Source organism: Hippichthys cyanospilos, chromosome 2 (assembly GCF_059441005.1).
Source record: "Hippichthys cyanospilos isolate Australia breed blue-spotted pipefish chromosome 2, RoL_Hcya_1.0, whole genome shotgun sequence".
In the NCBI taxonomy this organism is placed as follows: Eukaryota; Metazoa; Chordata; class Actinopteri; order Syngnathiformes; family Syngnathidae; genus Hippichthys; species Hippichthys cyanospilos.
Window position 1 is genome coordinate 2,433,035 of NC_142370.1, and position 11,777 is coordinate 2,444,811.

The following is an 11,777-nucleotide window of genomic DNA, read 5'->3' on the forward strand; positions in this document are numbered from 1 at the left end:
TACATGACTATGGACGGTCGTGAATTGTTGTGCATGCTCGTTCAATGCTCATACGTGTACGCACACGCTTTTAAATACGCACCTCTTGCAAAATATTGAATAACGTAAGTTTGTGACGGAAGTTTAGTGTTTTTTGGAATCGTGGGATTGTGTGAGTGGTAGTACAGTAATCCCTCGTTTATCGCGGGGGTTACGTTCCAAACATAACACGCGTAAAGTGAAATCCGTGAAGTAGCCAGCTTTATTTTTTATTATTATTTCACAATGCAATGCTAAACTATAGAATAGAACCAAAAATCAAAACCTGTTTTAAAGCCCCAAATTTGTTTAAACCAATCACTTTAATATGGTAATACAAAGTTGGAAACATAGTCGCTCACGTATTTGACAGTCCTGAACCCGCACATTGTTATGAGTAGTAGTTGAGGTCTTTCTTTTTGTGAGCAAAATTTTTATAATCGGATATGACCGGACATCGAATTCAAGTGAAGCAGTTGAAATTTCAATTTATTGCAAAATAAATTTAGGTAAAAGTCAAGATTTCCAAAGCTGCGCATTTCTCCATAGTGTGCGCGTTTACTCTCGGCACGCTTACGAGTCACGTGATCGGCTCCCAGAGACCAAGCTGTCAGTCAATGTGCTTACTAACACGTTCGCACACGGTAGTTAGAGGAGAAACTCAGGAGAGACGAAAGCACGCTTTTGGATCCTCTTGCCTTTTGTAATGAATTAATAAGTGAAAAACCAATACAGTACGGCGGCAATATTTTATTTCGAGACAACAGTAAAGCCCCTGAGCCAAATCAGGATTCAGAGTACAATGTGCTGTAAAAAAATATCCACACTGTAAAAAATCCGTGAAGCAGCGAACCTGTGAAAGATGAACCGCGATACAGCGAGAGATTACTGTACACGTAAGTGGTTAACGCTAATGTTGTTTGAAATCATGCACTTTCATCGGTCAAAACCCGAGTCCATATTGGTTATTAACCTATCACAAATTTGTTTATGACATGTACATATTTTGCCTTTGCTCAGATTATGGAGTCTTCGCCCACCAAATTTGCCTCTGATAATGATCCTCAAGTCACTTCCGTTCAACATGAATGCCAAGTCTTGTCTGTGAGTATAATGCCATATTTAAAAACGAAATGGTTTAAAATATTTACATAATGCAAATACGTAATAATGTTCTTGTTCATGGCAGGTGCCATTAACTCTCCTACTTCCTTGTTCCACCACTATTTCTCACGGGCAAAGAAAGCCTATACCTTTGCAAGGTTCACACTGCAGAGCTTAATGCTCACTTCCCTTTTTCTTTTTTATACAGTTATACATTTCCTAACAAATGCCTATGTAACCTGCATTTGTACAATCAAAAGCACAAAATTGTGTCCCATTCACATTGACAACACTATGACATCACAGACACAAGTACATTTGTGCTGCATTGCATCAAATCAATGTTACCAATCAATATTGCTTTTATCCTTTTCTAAATATTACCATACATGTACACTTTTCACCAATGCCTTTCTACTGATAGATCTATTCTACATTGTAATATTCATAGATTACTTTGAGTTGCTACAAATCAAGTCCTTGCCTCATATATTTTTTTTCTCCCCACTAAGACGTTCATATCAACTGCTTTGTGTTTACAGTACACATGCAACGATTCCGCAGTTGATCGCCAAAGCCTGTATCAGCGCAGCATCACAGTCAACTCACGTGTCATGCAACACATGGTCCACTTGACACGTTTGAATCGCTCGCTGAACAAAAAGTTGCCTTCAAGGAAAAGCAACAAAAAGATGTCCAGAACAAACTAGACGTATTAGAGGCATGCAGAGCGTTTGTCTATGACGGTAAGATATTACACACACACCAACATATGCAGACACACAAGCACTAGTTCTCTATCTGGTGTTTGTTTTCGTTTTCTTTGTTCAATTAGCTTCAACCAAAACACACCTCTTCCAAAACACATCATGATATCCTCCATTTTTTTTCCTGTTCAGAACTATCACATGCTGAAGCCCAAACGAAGGAAGAAGCAGCAGAAGAAGAAGAAAACAAAGAAGTCCAGGACGAAACAGACAACAACTAGAAGACACATACACACGCGCATATATTTATATACATATATAAAATGTTTTCTATTTGTGTACACTTCAGTCTATTTACATTTTTTGTGCTAAATAAAACACTGTCATTTTAATTTTTCTCCTATATGCATCGCATTTTTGAGGCCCTATACATGCACGCAAATTCACCAAATTTTGCCCACTCATGGGGCTTGCTGAAAACATTTGCAATCCTTTCTATACTGTGTTGACACCCATTGACGGAATGGAGGTTTGATGACAGTCTCCCCGAACAAATATCTTTACTTTGGACTGCTAACGCCACCTATTGGTATCAATCGCTAAATAAAGCTTCCTTTATATATTTTTTGTGTCTTTTCGGCTCATGCTCATCACTGCTCTGAATGATGGAGATCCACAACGAGTTTTAACACAAATATTAAGCCAATGTTAACGTCTTTTTTACGTTTCTATTTACTCAGTTGCGCCTGTTGAACAAGTGCGAATGAACATTTGACATTTTCAAAAGCATCGCGGGTGACTATGTCAATGTGCCGAAGGGCTACCTGGACTTTGGTGTCATGTCCACTCCTGGCACAAACGCGTCCGAGCTCGCGAAGGAAGTACTCAGTCGATGTGCCGAGGACACCCGATGATGTTTGCCTTTTGGCCCCGGGCAACAACTTGACAGCAAGTCAGACGCCTGATGTCGCGTTTAAACTGCACTCAAAAATCACAAAGACATAGCACGTGTTGAGGACATTCAATTTGTTGGTAATATGACCTCTAAAAGTATGGCGTTTGAACCCATTTGTAAAGACGCAGCACAAGCAATATGTGAACATTGGAGTTTCAGAATCCAGATGCACCAGAGTCATCAGCTTTTGGTTTGTTAGGTTCTCCTTGCAAAAAAGAGAAAATTGTCAGTGATGGCAACTGTTTCTTTCGAGCAGTCTCTCAAGGTCTGAGTGGCTCACAAAAGAACCACAGGAAAATTAGACTCGCTGTTGGAAAGCAAATTGAATCCAATCCACTTTTATATAAAAAAAATATTTAAGAAATCAGCACTAAATAAAAATAAAAAAAAAAATCAAAGATGCAATACGTTGGTAGTTGGGCTACTGCAGTAGAGATTCAAGCAGCAGCAGATTGTGTAGGGCTACATATCTCTACATTCTATCAAAATAAGTGGCTAAAATATAGTTCAAATGCAAAACACTGCATTTACCTGGAAAATTGCAATGGCAAACATTATGAAACAGTTATTTGTGTAAATAAGCCTGAATGGCAAAACTGTTATGGTTTGTCTAAAAATACATCCAACACAGTATAAAATTTTCGGAAGCAAAATACAAGTCAAGGTTCATGCGAACGCAGGTCAACTGCTAACAGTACTGCCATTTTGAGTATGTGTAAAAGGCTAAGTATTGACAATAAAGCAGCTAATGTTAATGACAATGTTACAAGTCAGCAAACTCGTCCTTCCAAATATTTGAAGGAGAAACACCGACATCAAAGAAAAAGTCAATATCAAGAAAACATACAAAATCCTTTGTACAAGGCAAAGGTTAACAAAACTAGTTTAAAAAGGTACCAACAAAACCCTTGGCACAAAGAGAAACTTAAAGAAATGAGTATAAAGAGATATATGCAAAATGCATTGCATCAAGAAAAAGTGAAAGAAAATAGTATTCGGAAATATCGGCAAAACACATTGCATAGAGAAAAAGTAAAAGAAAGAAGTTTAAAGAAATATTGTCATAGTGTGTTACACAGAGAGAACGTAAAACTGAGAAGTATAAACAAATATAATAATCCTGATCGTAGGAAAAATGTAAAAGAAGCCAACAAAGAGAGAAAACAAAAATTTAAAAATAAATGAGCACAATTTGAAGCTGTTCTAGAGAATTTTTATGATAAAGTAAAAAATGGGCCAGAATTTGTGTGTAGCATTTGCCATAGATTACTGTTTAGACATCAGGTTTTACAATGTAAAAGAGACAATTATATTACAAATATGGCAATATCTGTAATAGCACAGAAATGTAAAACTGAGGACTATTTACACAAATGTCGTGATGGATGTGTAGAACCATGTAGAATGTTAAATGCAGCTCGAAGCCAGCTGTGGAAATGCTTCACGTGCAATAGTAAGATCAAAAAAGGTGTAATGCCTCCCGAATCCACAATTAATAATTTGACAGTCAAACCTATTCCACCCAAATTGGCATGTTTGAACAGCTTAATGGAGTACATGGACCAGTTACATGTTTTCCTGCAAACGTCGTGCAAACTACTAATATGCTGCCTCGTCTCAGTATGGAAGGTTCTATTGCCTGTAAAATTGAAGCGTAATATAACGTATAAAGGTCATTATGAATATCAATTTGTTGACACAATGCACATTTAACAAGCATTACAATTTCTAAAATTAACAAATGTGTATTATAAAGATGTGGAATTTAATGAAGCATGGATAAACGAGTTTCGCAGGGAACAGGACAAGGATGGACAGATTATGAATAATATTAATGTAGAAAGTTGCAAAAGAATCTACTGATGTTGAAGATGAGCTTTTGCATGATAGACAACAAAATTGCATGTTCCAAGACACCTGTCTTAATGCCTGTTGATATAGGCCAGAAAGTATTAGATCAGTATTCTGATGACATTTTGAATTTGGCCCCGGCAGTAGGGAATAACCGTGTTAAATTGCTTTCCGATCGTACAAATGAAGCCAAATGTTTCCCAGTGTTATTTCCACAGGGACAAAATACATACCACAATAGCAGACCATATCGACTTACATTATTTCTGTTATTTCAATAACAGAATTTTACATGCTGATGGCAGGTTTGCAAAAAATGTAGAGTATATCTTTTTTGCCCAGTACATGTCCGAGTTTGATCAGGGTTTGTCAAACCTATCTATCGCGTTGCGTAGAGGAAATAAAGGCCAGTCACATCAAAAGCTGAGTGATGACCATTTAAACAATGAAGAATCTTTAAAAATTACAATTTGATGAATGGTATCGTTTTCTTAAACCCATAAGAGGCACACCAGCTTTTTGGTCCGGGGTTCAAAAAGACTTGGCAGCATGCATTCGGCAACTTGGGATACCCACATGGTTTTGTTCGTTTGCTTCTGCTGATTTGAGGTGGAAAACACTTCTATACAGTATTTTTAAAAATGAGGGTAGAACACAGACAGTGCAAGACTTAGAATGGGCAGACAAATGCGAGCTTTTGCGTCACAATCCAGTAGCAGCAGCAAGATATTTTGATTTTCCCTGGCATGTCTCATGTCTAATTCACAGCCAATTGGTAAAATTGTAGACTACTTTTATCGGATAGAATTTTGCCGTTTCAATTTTCCCAGGCAACCATCCACTAGGACATTTATTTGTCGGCGCAAAAGTGATAACTCAAGCAAAGAACAATGCAAATGTGCAGTAGATGACACAAATAATTTAGCAAAATACACGCGCGTGAATGAGAGTCAGAAAAATAGTACCCAAGCAGCCGAAATTATGAGAGCAATTAAGACTGCCCTTTCAGATAAAAATGCAAACTATGATAATGTAGAACATTTGTTTGTGAGCCTCGATATGAATCAGACAATGTTTGAGGCCTCATATCAATGCTTTAGTCGAAATACACGTCGTTTTGAAAAGGGAACTTAATGAGGTGTGGATAAAACAGTATAATAAGCCACTGCTAAAATGCCGGAATGCAAACATGGACATACAGTACGTGGTAGATGCTTACTCATGTATCGTGTACATCATTTCGTATATATCAAAGGCAGAGAGAGAAATGGGGCTGTTGTTGCGGAATGCACAACAAGAAGCACTTAAAAGAAGGTAATACATCTGCGAAGGAAGCACTGAAAAAGCTAGGCAGTGTCTTCCTGCATAACAGAGGTGTGCGCTCAAGAGGCGGTTTACAGGTTAACCAATATGCATTTCACGGAATGCTCAAGAAAAGTAGTATTTGTACCAACAGGGGTATGGCGTTATATTTGTGCCACAATTACGCACGCGCGGAAAAAAAAATTGAGCGGAGAAAATCAAACTGAGCGAGCGAAAACAGATTTTGAGAGCAAGAAAAAAACTATTGAGCGCGTAATGATAAGAGTTTGAGCGCGCGCCGATGGAGTTTGAACACAGAAAAAGAAATTGCTCGCTCAAAATTCCTCTTTGCTCGCTCGGGATAGCCCTCTCTCGCTCAACGTCTCGCTCTCGCTCGCGATACTCCTCTCTCCCTCGCTCAACATCGCGTTTGCTCAACATCGAGCTCTCGCTCGCTCGAGTCGTCCTCTGCGCTCGCTCAGTTCTGTTCACGCGTTACGTTTGTGCCACAAAACCAGCCAATCAGAGCTTGTAAAAGCACTTTGATTGACACAGCTTAGTATCCAATGAGATTGCTTGTACGCTATCCGTTGACGCACTCTCGTTTGCCCTGTGTTCACCCGAAAAGGGCAAACGAGTGTGCGTCAACACGGACTTGGGCTGGAGAATTACTTTTAATATTATTATTATTACTGTATTGTATCATTTGACAGAAATACCTTGTTAGTTTTTGTACTTTAATAATATAAGCCCACCCCTCCCGCCTACGTCGATGTGACGCACTCTCGTTTGCTCGTTCCGGGTGAACACAACAAGCAATCTCATTGGATACAAAGCTGTCAATCAATGTGCTTTTACAAGCTCTGATTGGCTGGTTTTGTGGCACAAACGTAACGCGTGAACAGAACTGAGCGAGCGCAGAGGACGACTCGAGCGAGCGAGAGCTCGATGTTGAGCAAACGCGATGTTGAGCGAGGGAGGGAGGAGTATCGCGAGCGAGAGCGAGATGTTGAGCGGGAGAATGCTATTGCGAGCGAGCAAAAAGGAATTTTGAGCGAGCAATTTCTTTTTCTGTGTTCAAACTCCATCGGCGCGCGCTCAAACTCTTATCATTACGCACTCAATAGTTTTTTTCTTGCTCTCAAAATCTGTTTTCGCTCGCTCAGTTTGATTTTCTCCGCTCAATTTTTTTTTCCGCGCGTGCGTAATTGTGGCACAAATATAACGCCATACAGGGGAGCAATCAAGTAAAAATGAGTTTGCCTTTAAATGTGTTAAGACAAAAGGCAGCGACAAACAATCCGACCACAGATGACATGTGGATGGCTAGTTTTGTTGACCGGTATAAAAATAGACCGAATGACTGTTTTTAACGATATGTGTATGGCCACATTTGCATCTGAGTATTGCGTTTTGAGTAAAAATGAGAAGTCACAAAATCGGATCTAACTAAACAACAATTATGGTTTTATCACTAGGAGAACACACACAAATCCAGCAATTAATTCGTTATATGCGTTTTTCTGAAACAAATAATTAAGAATTATTTTACCAAAGTGTGATGCAGTTATTTTTACCGTACCGCATGGATGCACAGCTCAAACCGCTGAACTGTGTATTATTTAAGCAGTTTTATAAAAATGGTCATGTACAGTCCAGTGATGGCTCAAGTCATTCTGTTAAGTCAGTTGTAGAATACAATCGAAGCATGATTAAAAAAGAAGCAGATGTATTGGATTCTGTCCAGAAAATGATTGATTCAGAAGGTATTTTGGAAGATGCTTGGTGTGCGTTCTTTCCCGAACAAGAACTAGAGCGATTACAATGCATGCAGGAACAAAAAGCAAAAGACCAAATGCAAGAACAACATGTTGAAAATATTCCAGATTTAGCAGAAGGTAACCAAAAAAGTTTGCATTTGGAAAAGAGAAAAAACATCATGAGCAGAAGTGATGGCTTGGTTTTTAACTAGAGCTCTCAATCAGACACAACAATCAGTTTTCTATAAAATTCGACAATGGTGCTTAGGAAAGATAGCAGACAAAAGTCCAGATCCATTACACTTATTTAACACAGGTGGTGCCGGGACAGGGAAAAGTCACCTAATGAAAGCAACAAGATTGTTGTCAACAATTTGTCAACGTCCTGACAGCATTAGTGTTTTAATAACTGCTCCTACAGGGATTGTTGCATACAATTTACATGCATCAACCATTCACAACACATTTAGTATTAGCAAAGACTGTCGACTACCTTACACACCACTGGGTGAAGGAAAGCTGAATTCATTGCGCGCTTACTATAGTGAATTGCAGATTCTGATAATTGATGAAATATCTATGGTTGATCACAACATGTCATACATTCACGGTAGATTGAGAAAAATTAAACAAACCGGTGACTTTTACCCTTTTGGTAACGTCAGTATAATTGCGGTCGGAGATTTTTTCCAGTTACCTCCAGTGAAAGGAAAACGTTTTTATGTAGATGAGGTGGGTTTTAACTTATGGACCACTCTTTGAGGGTGAAGGAAAGCTGAATTCATTGCGCGCTTACTATAGTGAATTGCAGATTCTGATAATTGATGAAATATCTATGGTTGATCACAACATGTCATACATTCACGGTAGATTGAGAAAAAATAAACAAACCGGTGACTTTTACCCCTTTGGTAACGTCAGTATAATTGCGGTCGGAGATTTTTTCCAGTTACCTCCAGTGAAAGGAAAACGTTTTTATGAAGATGAGGTGGGTTTTAACTTATGGTCCACTCTTTTTAAAGTTGTAGAATTGAAAGACATAGTCAGACAGAAAGACACCGCGTTTGCAGGGTTGCTAAATAGAATAAGAACTCGATCCAAAGGAACCCCAATGTTAAAAATTGTCATAGACACACTACAAAAATGTGAAACCGGTGAAGTCAGCACACCACTGCACATATTTCCAACAAACAAGTAAATGATCACAATATTCAACATCTTACTAAGACTTGTCCTGATTATTTTGAGATAGATGCGCAGGATTTTGTAACTAATAAGAAAACAGGCAAAACGAGAGTTAAAAAGTGGACACCAAGCCAGAACTTACGACACGTATTTAGCAGAAAAACTGCTGGGAAAAGGTGCATGCGTAATGTTGTGTAAGAATGTCGATGGAACGTGCAGGTTCCAAATTATTTGCTTTAGGTTCCACCGTGATACAACCAGAGGAAGAAAGGGTCACAAAACAAGGTGGCCTGCGCCGACAATTTCCGCTTAAACTTGCATGGGCATGTACAATACACAAAGTACAAGGAATTACGGTTGATAAAGTTGTGGTGTCCCTCCAAAAAATATTTTCTGCCGAACAGGCATATGTGGCCTTAAGTCGTGTTATCACTTTGTCTGGGTTAATTATTCAAGATTTTCAAGAAAAAGCGCTGTATTGTAAAGAATACATTAAGGATGCAATGCAGAGTGTGTCCAGATTCCCGATTGAAAACGTAACAAATACTAAACTCAACACACATGCATTTTCAATTTTTATGATGAATGTGCAAAATTTGACCCGTCATGTATCAGATGTGGCATTATGTACACAGCATTTGCAACTTAATTGTATTGCTGTTACAGAAACATGGTTACCTGCTGCTTTCCCAGTGGAAACAGTCAAAATTGATGGTTACAATTTTCATAGTGCACCACGGAGTTTAGCACATAATGGCAGCAGCCCCACTTTGATTGCTTTTCAGCAGCAACAACATGGTAGTGTAGGCATGTATGTTGAACACCATATGAAATATGAAATAGTCAAAGTACCAAATGTCAATTTGGAATGCTAGGCTTACAAATGTGCTGCGTCCAATATTTTAGTTGTAATCATTTATCGACCGCCATCATATCCCAAGACTTTATTTAAAGAAAATCTCGGCAAGTTACTTGATTGGCTAGATCCGTTAAGTAACACCATAGCTGTCATGGGAGATTCCAATGATGACTTTCTTCAATCATCCACAATCTGCAAATTTGTGATAGACAAAGGATACTCTCAGTTTTTCACTCAGCAAACAACAGAAAAGGGAACACTAATTGATTATGTGTATGTAAAAACAACACACTTATGATGTAGAACAGACATGGGCAAACTACAGCCCGCGGGCCACATCCGGCCCGTTTGGCGTTTTAATCCGGCCCGCAGAATTTTTCCAAATTATAGTAAAAACCCACGGATGCGCAAAAATCTCCCCCATTTCTCCTTTTCAATCTTTTCCTTGTAATACCCTGTCCGCTGAGTGTCGGATTTTTAACAAGGAGTGGACTACGAAATATTTCTTCACCGAAGTCCCATCAACGGCTGTATGTCTGACATGCCAAGAAACGGTTGCAGTTTTCAAGGAGTACAATATCAGCCGTCACTTTGCTGCAAAGCACGCTAACTATGCTAGCAAGCAGTCAACAGAAGAAAGGGCGGCTACTGCTCAAAGGTTGGCAGCTAATTTACAGACTCAGCAGAATTTTTTTCAACGACAAAGTGCCATTCAAGAGTCAAGTTCCAAGGCAAGTTTTTTGCTGGCATTCAAATTAGCAAAGGCTAGTAAGCCTTTCTCTGAAGGCGAGTTTTTTAAAGAATGCATGGTAGAGACAGCAGAGGTCTTGTGTCCGGAGAGCAAAGGCAAGTTTGAAAAAGTCAGTTTATCACGCAGGACTGTGACTCGCCGTGTAGAACTGCTGGACGAAGATATAGTCAGCGAGTTAAACAAAAAGGCAGAGTCCTTTGTGTTCTATTCACTGGCGCTGGATGAGAGTAATGACATTAAAGACACTGCTCAGCTCCTAAGTTTTATCCGAGGGATTAATGACAGTTTTGAGATAACAGAGGAGCTCTTGAGCATGGAATCGCTGAAGGGGAAAACGCGAGGAGAGTACTTATATGAACAGGTGTCTGCTGTCAGAGAGAATGAAGCTGCCTTGGAGTAAACTTGCCAGCGTCACCACGGATGGATCGCCAAATTTAACTGGAAAAAACGTCGGGCTACTAAAAAGAATTCAGGATAAAGTGAAAGATGAAAACCCTGACCAGGATCCTATTTTTCGTCACTGCATCATTCATCAGGAATCTCTGTGTAAATCTGTATTACAGCTTAATCATGTCACGGATCCTGTTGTAAAACTCATTAACTTCATACGACTTAATCACCGTCAGTTCATTACGTTATTGGAGGAAACTGATGCAGATCACCCTGACTTACTTTATCACTCCCGTGTCCGCTGGTTAAGTTTGGGGAAAGTGTGTCAACGAGTGTGGGAGCTTAAAGAGGAGACCCGCTCGTGTTTGGAGCAAATGGGGAAATCTGGTGAATTCCCAGAGCTAAGCGACACTGACTGGCTTTTTGACTTTGCGTTTGCTGTGGACATATTGTCTCACATGAATGAGCTGAACGTCAAGCTGCAGGGGAAAGATCAGTTTGTGCACAACATGTACACAATGTGAGAGCCTTCAAATCCAAGCTGATTTTATTCTCCAGGCAAATATCAAACAAATCTTTCGCTCATTTTCCCACACTGGCCATGCAGGAAGAGGCCAGCCGACATGTGAAGAAATACTGCAAATCACTGGACGACCTGTTCAGAGAATTCTGCCGGTCGGTTCTCTGATTTTGAAAAAATTGACAAGTCACTTCAGCTGGTGTCCTGTCCCCTGTCACAAGACCCCGAAGCAACACCGCATGAACTGCAACTGGAGCTGATTGATCTTCAATCTGACGCCACCTCACAGGAGAAGTTCAACTCTCGTAAACAGAATGACTTTTACGCTTCACTTAACAAAGGCATGTTTCCAAACCTCCGGAGGAAAGCACAGAA

The 11,777-nt window shown here is 39.5% G+C and overlaps 1 long non-coding RNA gene and 1 pseudogene across 1 annotated transcript; both read left to right on the forward strand.

Annotated features, from left to right (window-relative positions):
- On the forward strand, positions 1-2,168 carry LOC148426861 (uncharacterized). Its single transcript, XR_015864877.1, has 4 exons — positions 1-914; positions 1,039-1,122; positions 1,665-1,868; positions 2,022-2,168. It is a non-coding gene; the product is annotated as an uncharacterized LOC148426861 (long non-coding RNA).
- Positions 2,169-10,872: 8,704 nt separating this feature from the next.
- LOC148426862 (general transcription factor II-I repeat domain-containing protein 2A-like) lies at positions 10,873-11,570 on the forward strand (annotated as a pseudogene).
- The last annotated feature ends 207 nt before the right edge of the window (positions 11,571-11,777 follow it).